Source organism: Macaca thibetana, chromosome X (genome assembly GCF_024542745.1).
Source record: "Macaca thibetana thibetana isolate TM-01 chromosome X, ASM2454274v1, whole genome shotgun sequence".
Taxonomy (NCBI): domain Eukaryota; kingdom Metazoa; phylum Chordata; class Mammalia; order Primates; family Cercopithecidae; genus Macaca; species Macaca thibetana.
Window position 1 is genome coordinate 15,326,822 of NC_065598.1, and position 16,813 is coordinate 15,343,634.

Genomic DNA, 16,813 nt, shown 5'->3' on the forward strand with positions numbered 1-16,813 from the left:
TCGATCTCCTGACCTTGTGATTCACCCACCTCAGCCTCCCAGAGTGCTGGGATTACAGGCGTGAGCCACCGCGCCCGGCCTAAAGATGATCATTTAATAAACTTATGGGATACTGCTTAAAATGAAAGATCAGTCAAATATATATACAATATATGTTATAAGCTTATCATTTATCATTTGTTCCATATTTTTAAAAATTTATTACTTTTTTTTTATTGTGGGTACCTAATAGTTGTATATATCGTATACATGTCATGTTTTGATACAGGCGTACAATTTGCAATGATCAAATCAGGGTAATTGGGGCATCCATCATCTCAAGAATTTATCATTTCTTTGTGTTAGGAACAGTCCAATTCCCCTCTTTTATATTAAAATATACAATAAATTAGGCCAGGTGCGGTGGCTCATGCCTGTAATCACAGCACTTTGGGAAGCTGAGGCAGGCGGATGACTTGAGGCCTGGAGTTCAACACCAGCCTGGCCAACATGGCGAAACCCTGTCTCTACTAAAAACACAAAAATTTGCCAGGCATGGTGGCATGCACCTGTAACCCCAGCTTCTTGAGAGGCCAAGGCATGAGAATTGCTTGAACCCGGAAGCTGGAGGTTACAGTGAACTGAGATCATGCCACTGCGCTCCAGCCTAAGCGACAGAGCAAGACTCTGTCCCCCTGCCTCAAAAAAATATATAGATGTATATATATATACACACACACACACACACACAATAAATTATTGTTAACTATAGTCACCCTATTGTTATGTGCACTTTTATTTTAGGAAATACTGCTAAATAGCTTATTGAAATGTTGTAGCAATTTATACTTTCATGAGAATGCATGACTTTGCTAATATCCTCACATTCACCAACACTGGATATTATTACCCTTCTTAATCTTAGCCATCTTATAAGTAAAATTAATTTCTTTTTGTTTAAATTTGAATTATTAGTGAGGTTGGGAATAGTTTTATATTCTTTTGTTTTAACTTTCAGGTTCAGGGGTACATGTGCAGGTTTGTTACATAGGTACATTGCATGTCCTGGGGGTTTGGTGTATTTTGTCACCCAGATAATAAGTATTGTACCTGATAGGTAGTTTTCTGATCCAAACCCTCCTCCCACCCTCCACCCTCAAGTAGGCCCCAGTGTCTGTTGTTCGCTTCTTTGTGTCCATATGTACTCAAGGTTTAGCTTCTACTTGTAAGTGAGATCATGCAGCATTTGGTTTTCTGTTCCTGTGTTAGTTTGCTTAGAATAAGGCCTCCAGCTTCATCCATGTTGCTGCAAAGGACATGATCTCATTCTTTTTTATAGCTGCATAGCATTTCATTGTATATATGTACCACATTTTTAAGATCCAGTCTACTGTTGATGGGCATTTACGTTGATCCCATGTCTTTGCTATTGTGAATAATGCTGTGATGAACATACATGTACATCTGTCTTTATGGCAGAATGATTTATATTCCTTTAGGCATATACCCAGTAATGAGATTGCTGGGTCGAATCCAGTCCTAGCTGCTGGCATCACTATACTATTAACTGATTGTAACCTCAATACTACTTTCTTTGACCCTGCTGGTGGAGGTGACTCTATCTTATATCAACATTTATTCTGATTTTTTGGTCACCCTGAAGTCTCTATCCTTATCCTACCAGGTTTCAGAATAATCTCCCATATTGTAACATATTATTCCGGGAAAACTCCAAACTGCTTTCCACATTGACTGAACTAATTTCCCACCAGCAGCTTATAAGTGTTCCCTTTTCTCCACAACCCCACCAGAATCTGTTATTTTTTGACTTTTTAATAATAGCGATGCTGACAGGTGTGAGACGTTCTCTCATTGTGGTTTTGATTTTCATTTCTCTAATGATTAGTGATGTCAAGTTTTTTTCATATGCTTGTTTGACCACGTGTTTGTCTTCTTTTGAAAAGTGTCTGTTCATGTCTTTGCCCACTTTTTAATGGGGGATTGTTTCGTTTTTGCTTGTAAATTTGGTTAAGTTTCTCACAGGTTCTGGATATTAGATCTTTGTCAGATATATAGTTTGCAAATATCTTCTCCCACTATGTAGGTTGTCTGTTTACTCTGTTGATAGTTTCTTTTGTGTACAGAAGCTCTTTAGTTTAATTAGGTCCCATTTGTCAGTTTTTGATTTTGTCGCAGTTTCTTTTGGAGACTTCATCATGAAATCTTTGCGAGGTCCTGTGTCCAGAATGGTATTTCCTAGGTTATCTTCCAGATTTTTATAGATTTAGTTTTACATTTGGGTCTTTAATCCATCTTGAGTTGATTTCTGTATATGGTATAAGGTATAAGGAAGGGGTCCAGTTTCAGTCTTCTGCATATGGCTAGGCAGTTATCTCCCATCACCATTTATTGAATAGGGAATACTTTTGCTTTTCTTTTCTTTCTTTCTTTCTTTCTTTTTTTTCTTTTTTTTTTTTTTTTTTTTTGGTTGATTTTGTTGAAGATCAGATGGTTTTAAGTGTGCCTTATTCCTGGGCTCTCTATTCTGTTCCAATGGCCTATGCATCTGTTTTTGTACCAATACCATGCTGTTTTGGTTACTGTAGCCCTGTAGTATAGTTTGAAATCGGGTCATATGATGCCTCCAGCAATGTTCTTTTTGCTTAGAATTGCCTTGGCTATTTGGCCCCTTTTTTGGTTCCATATGAATTTTAAAATAGTTTTTTCTAGTTCTCTGAAGAATGTCATTGGTAGTTTGATAGGAATAGCGTTGAATCTGTAAATGGCTTTGGGCAGTATGGCCATTTTAATAATATTTTAGGTTCAGGGGTATATGTATAGGTTTGTTATATAGTTACATTGTGTGTCACGGGGGTTTGGTGTACAGATTATTTTGTTACCCAGGTAATAAGCAAGTCCTTGCAGGTCAGAGTCACTGTGTCTCACTTCTGTCCTTTATATTTGTTTTCAGGAGATTGCCTTAACTTGAATCCTGTGGGCTTTCGTTTTTTACCTTTAAACTTCCAGGTCTATCCTGATTATCACCTTCTTTGAGAAACCTTTCTTTGCTTTTGCTTTAGTTATAGCTTTATAAGTGACTTGTCACATCTAGTAACTTTTTATCCTTTCCTTGTCCTGTGCACCTATAGCATTTTGTTCACATTTGTACATGCATCTATTGCCAACATAATTTACATTTGTGTCCTACAAATTGTAAGTTCCTGGAGGATAGGGACTATATTTGGTTCATTTTTGCATTTTTCATAGCCCATGATTATTTGATTGTTGAATATAACTGAATTGACTAATCTTAACCATAAATTGGAGTTCTAAGAAGCCCAAAACTGTTGGGAATGAAGTGTCTTGAGGTATATTTGATTTTTTTTTTTCTCATTCCTAGCTTAGGATTAAAAACAACAACAACAGCAAAGAAAACCAAACAAAAACCCAGCTTCCAGAGTCAATCATAAACAAAGAATCCTGGAATGTTTTTGTCTTCATCCTGATATTTTATGTCTTTTTTTTTTTTTTTTTTAAGACAGGGTCCCACTCTGTCACCCAAAGTGAGTACAGTGGCGCCATCTTGGATCACTGAAACCTCTGCCTCCCAGGCTCAAGCGAGCCTCCCACCTCAGCCTCCTGAGTAGCAGGGACTACAGGCATGCACCACCATGCCTGGCTAATTTTTTTATTATTTGTAGAGATGAGGTTTTGCCATGTTGCTCAGGCTGGAATGCTCTATTTTAAGATGAGAAAATCTTATGAAACTAGCATATTCAAAAGGCTCACCAAATTTTGTAGGTGAATTAACAGCCATAACTGTTATGAACTTTGACTTATTTTTCACAAGCTAACTTTTTTTACTTCAGAGAATTTTTTTGTTTTGTTTTTGTTGTTGTTGTTTTGTTTTTGAAATGGAGTCTCCCTCTGTCGCCCAGGCTGGAGTGCAGTGGCGCGATCTCGGCTCACTGCAAGCTCCACCTCCCGAGTTCACACCATCCTCCTGGCTCAGCCTCTCGTGTAGCTGGGACTACAGGCGCCTGCCATCACGCCCAGCTAATTTTTTGTATTTTTAGTAGAGACGGGGTTTCACCATGTTAGCCAGGATGGTCTCGATCTCCTGACGTCATGATCCGCCTGCCTCGGCCTCCCAAAGTGCTGGGATTACAGGCGTGAGCCACTGCGCCCGGCTACTTCAGAGAATGTTAATTACTACTGTTTGGAAATAAAAATTAACTCAGAAAAACTGAGTGAGTGTCATTTTGCCAACATATTTATAAAGTGGGAATTTAAAGGACAGTTTCTTAAACGGAATGCATGAGCATCTGTCTTTTTGTGTCTCATTCTGTGAATGATTCCCAATAAGGAATAATGAGTCCCATGTAGTGAAAGCAAGACTGTATTGACTCTTCTGATATTTTCTCCTAGATACTCAATTATTTACACTGCTTCTTGATGTCATATTGAAAGTTTTCCATGGTCTTGGCACATAATACTTATTTTTCTGGGCTAAAAACTCATGCAGCCATGCATGGAGTTAGGATTTTCAGTCTTTAATCACTTATTTGGCTGCCTGGTTGGAGTTTACCCTAAAGTGTTCAGCCTTGCCCATCCATACTTTAGAAAGAGATAGAGATAGAGGAGGCTGGGCACAGTGGCTCACATCTGTAATCCCAGCACTTTGGGAGGCTGAGGTGGGCAGATCACCTGAGGTCAGGAGTTGGAGACCAGCCTGGCCAACATGGTGAAACCCCATCTTTACTAAAAATAAAAAAAATTAGCCAAGCGTGGTGACACACGCCTGAAATCCCAGCTACTTGGGAGGCTGAAGAAGAATTGCTTGAACCTAGGAGGCAGAGATTGCAGTGAGCCAAGATCGTGCCATTGCACTCCAACCTGAGCGACAGAGCGAGACTGTCTCAAAAAAAAAAAAAAAAAAGAAAGAAAGAAAAGAAAGAAAGAAAGAAAGAGGTAGAGGGGGCATTAGATCACGTGCCACTTTGTTCAGATGCTCTCATTTTCATAACAGAACCTTAAACTAAGTTCCTCCTGGTTGGTATACAAAGCATATAAATTAATCAACACCTCAACATTTCTGCCCTTAGGTTTTAGCCAGTGAAAATGACCTTGAATTCTCTACCAAGTGATAGTTATCAAGTGTGCTGTAATGAGAAATGTTGTTTTGATAGGACTATAAAAGACCTGCATGCAAAGTCTCCATTCCTACGAATCAAAGATGTCACATAGGTTGTTGTAGGTAGCCACTCACCCATCTTGTACCCACAATAAACATTGTTAATCAATCACAGAACATTTTCCTTCTGAGCATGGACTCAGCCACAGAACTTCACAACACAGTTTATTTAGGCAGCTAATATGAATGGATCAGAGTTGACATGCAAATTGAACCCTACTTGCCATGCTGGGGAATAATAATCTAAATGCTACCATGGATTAATCCAGACCATTCCCTGTTGGGGTGATCAGACCCAACACCAGATCATGGGGGAGACGAAGTCCGGCAGACTCCAAGGAATGAGAAAAGACAGTTTGAGAGAGAAAGTGGGACCAGGGGGCCATCGCAAAGTATGGAGGCTGCGAAGGCCCCAGCTCTGGAAGCCCAGACTATTTATTGACGATCAAACAAAGAAACAGGTGGTGAGAATGTGGGGTTGAAAGGGAGCATTGCATTAAGCACATGATTTACATACAGCTGTGATGGTTTAGCATATGCTCTGCTACTTGAGATAATGGAGAGCAGGTTCTTTTAACTCAAGATACAATCGATCCTGGGAGAGCAAGGAGCAAGGAGCCAGCAAGTCTAGACACGTTCCAGAGGCCATGAGGGGTTTTATGCTCTGAGTCCTGGATTCTATCCAAGCAGGAGGGGTTTTATGCCCTGGGCTTAGATTATGGTGCGTCAGGGTAGCCTTCCACCATTTAGCACAGAGCTTGGTGTTCCAAAGGCCACAAGGGGTTTTAGACCCTGGACCCCAGATATGTTCCAAGACTCTTTTACATTATGTCAGACATGCAAGCCCTGCATCAGCTTCTCCCAACACTCAGCTTTTCTCCCAACAATTCCTGACGTGTGTACAGTCTTTGGAGTTGAACGGGAAAGTTTGGATAGTCATAGAATTGACTAAATGGACTGTGCTTTGTGATTGTAACAATAGCTTACATTGAAGGAAACTGTGTGTAATTCTTTAGGACACTTATTTCCCACTTAGCTCACAACCTCATCTTTATGAGGATTCAGGGTTTCTTTTGGCACTGAAAATCAAGAAAAACTGTAGTTCTCGAAATCAATCAAACAAGCAAACAAAACTCTGGCTTTTATTTTATGAACATTGGGCTGGGTGCAGTGGCTCACACCTGTAATCCTAGCACTTTGGGAGGCTGAGGTGGATTACCTGAGGTCAGGAGTTCAAGACTAGCCTGGCCAGCATCGTAAAACCCCATCTCTACTAAAAGAAAAAAAAAAAATTAGCCAGGCATGGTGGCGTGTGCTTGTAGTCCCAGCTGCTCAGGTGGCTGAGGCTCGACAATCCCTCGAACCCAGGAGGAGGAGGTTGCAGTGAGCCAAGATGACACCACTGCACTCCAGCCTGGGTAACAGAGTAAGACTGTCTCAAATACACACACACACACACACACACACACACACACACACACACACACACACACACACACACATATATGTATTATTAACACTGGTAAACCTTAAAATGATGGTCATTCTCTCTTGCTATGGGCATGCAGAAGCTTAGAGTCAAATCTCTGGCCCACCTTTAACAAGAACGTTTTCCTCTGTGCTAAGAAGGAAAAAGTTCAGGCTTGGTGACATGTTTATTTTATCATTGGCTGCATTACTCTCTTTCCTTTAAACTTCCCTTCCCTTGGTTCCTTCAGGTATTTCTTTTATCCAGTATTGTCTTTAATTTTGTAAACTGCCTCAAATCATTTGTGGAAGAAGATAAGCTGTTGCTAACTACATAAAAATGAACACAGTAACTTAATACAAACGATATTTGGTCCCAATTTTTGTTTCTGTTTTCAGGCAAGAAATGTCTTACATTTGAAACATTTTCAATAAATGAGGCAGAATTCTCAGGGTCAGGGTGAACTTAATAAAAATGTTTTGTTGAAAAATTGTTCTTTTCTCTGTGCTCCTTCTAGCTCAACTTTGTGAATGTTCCCACTGTCTTCAAGGCAGAAATAGAACAGAAGGTGGGAAAAGAAGGGAACTAATATGTGATTCTAAAATCTTTACTGTTTAAAAAAATGAAAGTAGAATCTCTATTGCTGGCAGATGAAGAATTATATGTAGCAAATCTTGCTGCTATGAGGGGAAAAAAATGTAGCTCTATACACAAGTAAAAAGGGCGTACAAACAGTGAAGATTGTGTAAAAGACTGTAGTAAGCACTATAAATGTGGCTTCCTGTGTTTGCTGCCCAGAAATATCCTACTAATCAGATCAAGAAAGCCTGGCTATGAAAAAAATATGGCATCCTGGCCAGGTGCGGTGGCTCATGTCTGTAATTCCAGCACTTTGGGAGGCCCAGGCAGGTGGATCACCTGAGGTCAGGTGTTCAAAACCAGCCTGGCCAACAAGGTGAAACCCCATCTCTACTAAAAATACAAAAAATTAGCTGGGCATGGTGTTGCATGCCTGTAATCCCAGCTACTCAGGAGGCTGAGGCAGGAGAATCACTTGAACCTGGGAGGTGGAGGTTGCAGTGAACCGAGATCAGCCATTGCATACCAGCCTGGGCAACAAGAGTGAAACTCTGTCTCAAAAAAAAAACAAAACAAAAGGAAAAAAGAAAAAACATGGCATCCTAAATAACCACCGTGCTTAATGACATATCAGATTTACATTCGAGTTCAAGCTTATCTCAGCTTGAACCAGAGTACCTAGCAGTTCATAGGCTAGCACTTAAGTAGCACTACCTTCTATCATTTATAGTTAATTCCTGGCATATAACTAAGCAGTCACTGAACAGATAAAGGAATTAATGAATCATAAAATCATTCCTTTAGCAATATTTAAAGGGCATTTGCTGATGCCCCAGGTACTGTGTTAACTGCCAGGAGTACAAAGTTGGACAAATTGGTCAGAGTCCCTGCTCTTAGGGAATTTACATTATAGTAAACAACCAACCAACCAACAAATAATCAAATAATTTCGAATACTGAGAAACACTATGAAGAAAATAAAATAGGTAATAGAGATGGAGAGGTGAAGCTGTTACTCAAAGTGTCTTTTTTTTTTTTCTGAGACGAAGTCTCGCTCTGTCGCCCAGGCTGGAGTGCAATGGCATGATCTCGGCTCACTGCCACCTCCGCCTCCTGGATTCAAGTGAGTCTCCTGCCTCATCTTCCTGAGTAGCTTGGATTACAGGCGCCCACCACCACGCCCAGCTAATTTTTGTATTTTTAGTAGAGATGGTGTTTCGCCATGTTGGCCAGGCCAGTCTCGAACTCCTGACCTCAGGTGATCTGCCCTCCTCGGTCTCCCAAAGTGCTGGGATTACAGGCGTGAGCCACCGTGCCCAGACTCAGAGTGTCTTATAGAACCTCTGGATTGCATCTCCTGGCAGCGTGCTTGAAATCTAGAATCTCAAGTCACATCGCAGAACCACTGCGTCAGAGTCTGCATTGTAACATGATCTTTGGGTGATCTCTGGGCACAGTGCAGATTGAGAGGCTCTGGATACAAACTTCAGATATGGTTGTCAGGAAAAACATATCTAAAGAGATGACATTTTAGCTAAGTACTGAATAATGAGAAAACTGCAGCCATGTAAAGATCTGAGTAAAGAGTGGTCCAGACAATGGGAACAACAAAAGAAAATGTTCAGAGACAGGAATGAACATGGGAAGACCAGTATAGGTGGATCAGAGTGAGAAAGGGACCGGAACTCTCTACTCTCTGACATTTATCAAAAACCCTGTGGCGAGAATTTTTTTTTTTTTTTTTTTTTTTTTTTTGAGACAGAGTTTCGCTCTTGTTGCCCAGGCTGGAATGCAATGGCACAATCTCGGCTCACTGCAACCTCTGCCTCCCGGGTTCAAGCGATTCTCCTGCCTCAGTCTCCCGAGTAGCTGGGATTACAGGCATGTGCCACCACGCCTGGCTAATCTTCTATTTTTCGTAGAGATGGGGTTTCTCCAGGTTGGTCAGGCTGGTCTGAAACTCCCGACCTCAGGTGATCCACCTGCCTCAGCCTCCCAAAGTGCTGGGATTACAGGTGTGAGCCACTGTACCCGGCCATGAGAATTGTTGATTTTGAGTGGCTGCACAAAAGTTCTACATGCAAGACCTCTATTTCTACAAAGCAGAGGTACCAGGTAGGTTATTGCATGCAGCCACTTACCTATCCTACACCCACAGCATTGTTAACTGAGTACTGAACGTTTTCTTTCTGAGCCTGGACAAAGCCCCCAAACTTCTCAACATAGTTACTCAGGCAGCTACTACAAATAGTTCAGAGTTAACATGTGAGTTGAAACCTATTTGTCATCCTGAGGAAAGATGATCTAAATGCTACCCTGGATTAAGCCAGACCATTGAGGGCTTGTGTATTCAAGTGAACAGAAATATGTTGATGGTTCATGGAATTATTATTTTTTTTGAAACAGGATCTCAGTCTGTTGCCCAGGCTGTAGTGCAGTGGTGTGATCATGGCTCATTGCAGCCTCAGCCTCCCTAGGCTCAGGTGATTCTCTCACTTCAGCCTCCCGAGTAGCTGGAACTACAGGCATACACTACCACACTCAGCTAATTTTGTAGAGATGGGGTTTCACCATGTTGTCCAGGCTAGTCTCTAACTCCTGGGCTTATGCAATCCTCCCACCTCAGCCTCCCAAAGTACTGGGATTACAGGTGTGATCTACTGTGCCTGGCCAATTCGTAGAATTGATTTAATGCACTGTGCTTTGTGATTGTGCCAACAGTTTCCATTAATGGGATTTGGGTGTCACTCCTTATGACACATAGTTCCCACTAGGCTCACTACATCATCTTTATGAGGAAACTGTATTTCTCTCAGGACTAAAATTCAAGAAAAACTACTTCTATAAAAACAAAACAGCCGGGCACGGTGGCTCACGCCTGTAATCCCAGCACTTTGGGAGGCCGAGGCAGGTGGATCACCTGAGGCCAGGAGTTCGAGACTAGCCTGGCCAACGTGGTGAAACCCCGTGTCTATTAAAATGCAAAAATTAGCTGGGCATGGTGGTGGGCGCCTGTAATTCCAGCTACACGGGAGGCTGAGGCAGGAGAATTGCTTGAACCCTGGAGGCAGAGGTTGCAGTGAGCTGAGATCGCGCCATTGCACTCCAGCCTGGGCGACAAGAGTGAAACTCCGTTTAAAAAAAAAGAAAAAAAGGCTGGGCGCGGTGGCTCACACCGCCAGGCACAGTAGATCACACCTGTAATCCCAGTACTTTGGGAGGCTGAGGTGGGAGGATTGCATGAGCCCAGGAGTTAGGTAATCTCAGCACTTTGGGAGGCCGAGGCGGGTGGATCACCTGAGGTCGGTCGGGAGTTCGAGACCAGCGTGACCAACATGGAGAAACCCCGTCTCTACTAAAAATACAAAATTAGCCGGGCGTGGTGGTGCATGCCTGTAATTCCAGCTACTCGGGAGGCTGAGGCAGGAGAATCGCTTGAACCCGAGGGCCAGAGGTTGCAGTGAACTGAGATCGCACCATTACACTCCAGCCTGGGCAACAAGTGCGAAACTGTGTCTCAAAAAAAAAAAAAAAAGAAAACCAGTTTTTATCTTATGAACAGTAAAAACCTCAAAATGATTGTTATTTCCTCTTTTCTATGGTTATTCAACAGCTTAGTTAGGGTGAAATTTCTGGCCTACTTCTGACAACTGTTCTGGATCTGATGGAGTGCAAATTTAAATGTTAATCTTATCATTGGCCATATCATTCTCCTTCCATTAAGCTCTCCTTTCCTTGGTTCCTTCCCCTATTTTTTAAATCTGGTAATGTCTATATTTTAGTAAGCTGGCTCAAATCATTTGTGGAAGAAGGTGAGGTAGAACTACTTGTATAAAGATCAACTCAGTAATTTATATAGGCTGTATTTGGACCAATTTCTGTGAATTCATTTTTCAGGCAAAAAATGACTGACAGTTGAAACATTTTATAAATGAGACAGAGTTCTCAGGGTCAGGGTGAGCACAATGAAAGTGTTCTGTTGAAAGTTATTCTTTTATCTGTGTTCTTTCTAGCCCAACATTTTGAATATTCTCACTGTCTTCAAGCCAGAAGTGCAAGGGAGGGTGGGAATAGAAGAAAAAAGAACTGTGTGATTATAAAATCTTTATTGTTGGCATATGAAGCAATATAAGTAGCAAATTTTACTTCTACAAAGGGGGCAAATTATATCTTTCTATACATGTGGAAGAGTAGATATTCAGTTAAGATTTATTGATAATTTACTGTGTAAAGAAATGTACTAAATACTATAAAAGTGACTTCCTATGTTTACTACCCCAAAATGTTCCTACTAATGGGGTCAAGAAGACCTGAGATTACCAACTCCTTTTCCACCTATTAACCTTTTGCCACATCTTCCCCAATTTTCTCATCCAAACCCAAGTTGGGGCAACTTCAGACTGTAAGCTCCTTGAGGTTTGTCTTATTTGTCAGGGGAGCTTGTACTCGATAAATGAAATTTGCATGAATGAGTCAGAGATGTATGTACACAGGGGAAGAAAGCTGGTTATAGCTTCTTCACATTTTTCACGTGGACCCAGAGTTGTAAATGGAGGGAAGGATAGCAGAGTAATCTCAAAGCACAAAGTGGGGGTGATGTCTTCACGGGCCCTCAGCAGCAACGGGGCACTGGGTGCCTAGGAAAGGCCATCTGGAGGAGACATCAGGAAGTAGAGGAATTCTGTTTTTTCCACTCATCTGCCTAGCATTTAAGGTCAGCTAAGAGGCTAGAAGGAACACATCCACGGTTCTGCTTTAGAGGATATGAAAATTGGGCTGGAAGGAACACGGGTCCACACTTCGAGTTCAGAGGATATAAAAACTGGATTAAAGAAACTCGGGTAAATTAGACATGAAAACTAGCGGGAAAGGACACGTTCATTGTTTGTTTCCCTACTGAGTCACCTGTTCCCAGCACATAAAGTCGTGGTGTTTGGAGATGGGAGGAACCGAGGGAAAGTCACTTTTTAGATAAGGCTCTGAAGCCCCAGGTCTAGTTTCAATCCACAAATGCGGCCAGCGGAGAGCAGGAGGAGGGAGGATTGATCCGGCGGGGGATTCGGGGGCGGGGCCAGAGCGGGGCTCAGAGGCGTGGCCCAGGCTAGAGGGACGAGCCCAGGCGGAGCGTAGAGGCGTGGTCAGGAGGGAGAGGGGCGTGGCCGTAGCTAAAGGGGTGCGGCCAGGGTGGACGGCAGAGACTGGCACGGTTTGGGCGGGCGTGACCAGGGCGGTACGTGCGGATGTAGTGGGGCGTGGATCTGCCAGGTGGGGGCGTGGCCTCGGTTGAGGGGCGCGGCCCTGGTATGTGGGGCGTAACAGGGCATGAGGGGGCGTAGCTCTGATGGGCTGGCGTGCAGGCTGCGGATCCCCGGAGACGAGCTAGCGGCTAGGTTCGTGATCTGGAGAGACGCTCAGGTAAGGACGGGTGGCCGAGAGGAGTGGGGCGACAAGGAGCAGGCCGATCCAGACAGGGCCGAGATTCTTCCCACCACTCCCCGCCCCGGCGCACCGGGTTCCGGAGCTAGGAGAGCTGTTGATCCTGCGAGTATTGTCTGGGTCCCGGCAGGGCGCCCCGGAGTACTGAGTGGGGCCTAATGGGGTATCGAACTCGCCCACCTCAGCCCTCTTCCTCCACTATGGGAGTTACCAAACGGCTATCATCCTTTAAGGTTCTTTGCACAGGACGCGATAATAGCTGTTCCAGAGAAAAGGGAGTGGGCGAGGGCAGTTCCTTGGTAGGTAGGGTTGCCAAGGTTGGTTGAATCCAAATAACTCCAGAAAGTCCAGCCTGCTGTGAATAGCTAGAGACGGGGGTAAGGGCAACAAATCTGAGGTTGCGGTTCCAGAAACCGAGGCGCAGTAAACTGGGACTCCCTCAGATCTGCATTGTATCCGCACCGCCCACTATGCTAGGGGCTGTGGAGAGACACAGCCACCCCCCCCCCAAGATAGGGGATCAGCATCACAATTGTGCCATGCGGGCAAATCTGAGTCTTCTTCACTCTGCAGTTCCTTCTGGCCTTTTTGTTTTGTGCTCAGCCCTAAAGCTGAAGGAGAGGAACCTCCAAATACAAACCGTGTTGGTTTTCGTGATTCTTGTGGCATTCAATGTTAAATGCTTCTGCCCTGAGGCTTGTGGCAATTGGTTAATATTGGTGTCAGTGCCCTTCCCTCCGGTGTATTTTCACTGGGAGAGTTTGAGAGATAAGGGGAGTTGATATGGACACCTTAGTTTGAAAAGAACTTGTTCTCTCTTAACCACTGAAAACCGCATTGCTTTCTGCTTCCCATTCTTCCTTTACTGATAATCTGGCCATCACTCTGGTGTTTAAAAGTCTTGCTGGAGTATGGAGACAAGTAGCCCTATTTCTGTGGTGAGAGAAGCTGCCCCAGAGCATACCCTTGAATTGTCCCTGCACATCCCTCAGGAGTGGCCACTCTTCTTGGGTATGTTGGAAGTGGAAAACCATAAAGCTTTCTAGGAATTTATTTTACTCAGGTATTTTTTTTTTTTAACCTCAGCACCAGGGTTGGAATTCACTGAAATGCCAAAAGCAGCAAGGGCACCGTTCTCTGTGCCTGTACACACCTGCCCTCTTCTCCCTGGAGCCAGGCAAAAAGCTGCAACCACTCACAATTGGAACGCAGTAAAGGTTGAGTGAATTGTGAGTGAATGAATGAATATGAATATTTGGGAAATTTGACGGAAAGGGGAAAATGCATTTCATCTCATTGGTGGCACTGGGCAATTATTAGAAACATATTTTGAAACCTTTGGCTACCACACATTGGGATCATGCTCCCAGGGAAGAAGTGGGTGAGAGGGGGAAGCTGAGCTTTCTCAGTCAAGATATTGCAACATAATCTCTAATTTGGGAATTGCAAAAAGGCTTGTTTCCTTTTGAAATCAGGAGGTGATCAAAGGAAGGGTCAATCTGTTGAGAATGAAGGAACTTTTTCCAATGTAATTGTAACCTTTAGTCAGAGTACATTCTTTTTTTTTCTGTTTTGCCTACATATGAATAGCTTAATCAGGCAGAGTTCAAGCTACTTGTCGTTTAATAAATACAAGATTTATGAATGATTCATTGAGGGCTTTCAGAATCTTTGTTTCTACACATTTCTAAGTCTGGAAAACAGCTAAGCGGCAGGTTAGCAAAATCGGAGGATATACATAAATCTTCAGTGATGGCAAAGAGCATATAACACAGAAAGCTCCCCTGTAGTCCATCGAGCCCAGGGACCCATCTTTATGGACAAACTTAAGTATGGACAGATTCTCCATGAAATACAGTAATGTATGGTATTAGTTGATTGTTACGTGCTGTGTTTGATGGTTAAACATTATTTTTGGTTTCACAAACTTGGGTTTTATGAATGCAGTGAGTAAGTTTAAATAACCAACTCTTAATAAACTATAACTTTTAATTTAACAGAGAGGATAGACCTTAGGCCTGAACAAAAATAACCTCATGTGTTGTTATAGGTATTGCAATCTAGTATTAGCTAAATTGAATTTCTGTTTACTTGGATTTTCCTGGAACCTCCTCACCTGGACCTTCCAAGCTCTGTTCCTTCCTTGATTGCCTTTGACTGTTCGTTCTCAGTCTCAGCATCCTTCATGGCTCCTTTTTGTGAGTCTCCCTTGATACACCTGTAACTGCTGGGAGTAGGGGATTCTCTTTCTATCAGTAGCTTCCTGACCGCTCCTGAGCACCAGAGCTCTGTTGGCAACTCTCTCCTAGACCTTTCCTCTCAGCTGTCCCATTGACACCTTAAATCCAATATGATTAGCGGGCTGAGCGCCATGGCTCAAGCCTGTACGCTTGTAATCCCAGCACTTCGGGAAGCTGAGGTGGGTGGATCGTTTGAGGCCAGGAGTTCGAGACCAGCCTGGACAACATGGTGAAACTTTGTCTCTACCAAAAATACAAAAATTAGCTGGACGTGGTGGTACGCCTGTGGTCCCAGCTACTTGGGAGGCTAAGGTGGGAGGATCACTTGAACGTGGGAGGCGGAGGGTACAGTGAGCCAAGATCATGCCACTGTACTCCAGCGTGGGTGACAGAGACCCCATCTCGTTCTTCTTCTTTTTCTTTTTTTTGAGATGGAGTTTTGCCCTGTCACCTAGCCTGGAGTACAGTGGCGCAATCTTGGCTCACTGCAACCTCCGCCTCCTGGGTTCAAGTGATTCTCCTGCCTCAGCCTCCCGAGTAGATGGGCTTATAGGCTTGCACCACCATGCACGGCTAATTTTTGTATTTTTAGTGGAGATGGGGTTTTGCTATGTTGGCCAGGCTGGTCTGGGACTCCCGCCATCAAGTGATCCACCCTCCTCGGCCTCCTAAAGTGCTGGGATTACAGGCGTGAGCGTCTGCACCTAAAAAAAAAAACCATCCAATTTGATTAGAGGTATGACCTGCCATCATCTTTCTCTTCCCTGTTTCTCATGACAGGTTCTTTTTTTTTTTTTTTTTTTTTTTTTTTTGAGACAGTCTCGCTCTGTCGCCCAGGCTGGAGTGCAGTGGCACAATCTCAGCTCACTGCAACCTCCACCTCCTGGGTTCAAGCAATTCTCTGCCTCAGCCTCCCGAGTACAGGTCCTGCCACCACGCCCGGCTAATTTTTGTATTTTTAGTAGAGATGGCATTTCACCATCTTGGCCAGGCTGGTCTTGAACTCCTGACCTCTTGATCCACCTGCCTCGGCCTCCCAAAGTGCTGGGATTACAGATGTGAGCCACTGTGCCCAGCCTGACAAGTTCTATTTTTCTATACAGGGATTCATCCTCGTCCTACTGCCAGCATCACTCCAGCTATTAAATGAGGTCTTCCTCCAGTTCTCCTTTTATTCTCCTTTAACTGAGTGACAGACCCTACCTTTTAAAAATCACAATGGCTGTCTCTTGAATACCAAGTACCCTGTCCAACTCGACTGTCGCTGCCCAGTTCAGTGCTTCATATTCTCTCACTCGGGTTATTGGAGTTTCACTTCAAACTCCACATGCTTCAACCTGACCTACTTACTCCCCACTGAAAACCTGTTTCTCCCACTGTCTCCCCTGTCTCAGTTTATGGTAACTTTATCTTTCCAGTTGTGTAAACCAAAAATCTTCCAGTAATCCTTAACTCCTTTCTTTCACATCTTATGGGCTGTATATTCAAGATATATCAAAAATCCAACCACTTCTTACCACGTCCACTGTGACATCTCTGGATTAGTTCAAGCCTTGGATTATCCCTAAAGGGTTTTCCTACTTCTTTCCTACTTCCTTTTTTTTTTTTTTTTTTTTTTTTTTTTTTTTTTTTTTTTTTTTTTTTGAGACAGAGTCTTGCTCTTTCGCCCAGGCTGGGGTGCAGTGGCCGGATCTCAGCTCACTGCAAGCTCCGCCTCCCGGGTTTAGACCATTCTCCTGCCTCAGCCTCCCGTAGCTGGGACTACAGGCGCCCGCCACCTCGCCCGGCTAGTTTTTTGTATTTTTTAGTAGAGACGGGGTTTCACCGTGTTAGCCAGGATGGTCTTGATCTCCTGACCTCGTGATCCGCCCGTCTCGGCCTCCCAAAGTGCTGGGATTACAGGCTTGAGCCACCGCG

At 43.5% G+C, this 16,813-nt stretch overlaps 3 protein-coding genes across 7 annotated transcripts in view; 2 read left to right on the forward strand and 1 right to left on the reverse strand.

Moving 5' to 3' along the window:
- PIR (pirin) overlaps positions 1-16,813 on the reverse strand; it is a 517,051-nt gene that overhangs the window by 360,495 nt on the left and 139,743 nt on the right. The window lies entirely within an intron of this gene.
- Positions 1-16,813, forward strand: part of ZRSR2 (zinc finger CCCH-type, RNA binding motif and serine/arginine rich 2) — a 174,419-nt gene that overhangs the window by 77,059 nt on the left and 80,547 nt on the right. The window lies entirely within an intron of this gene.
- CA5B (carbonic anhydrase 5B) overlaps positions 1-16,813 on the forward strand; it is a 99,968-nt gene that overhangs the window by 38,308 nt on the left and 44,847 nt on the right. For 2 of the 5 annotated variants that reach the window (XM_050777659.1, XM_050777662.1), the window contains exon 1: positions 12,545-12,635. The exons of the other annotated variants lie outside the window; for them this stretch is intronic. The gene's annotated coding sequence lies outside the window, so the exon portion shown is untranslated. Of the gene's footprint in view, positions 1-12,544; positions 12,636-16,813 lie in introns of those variants that run through there. 5 annotated transcript variants of the gene reach the window in all.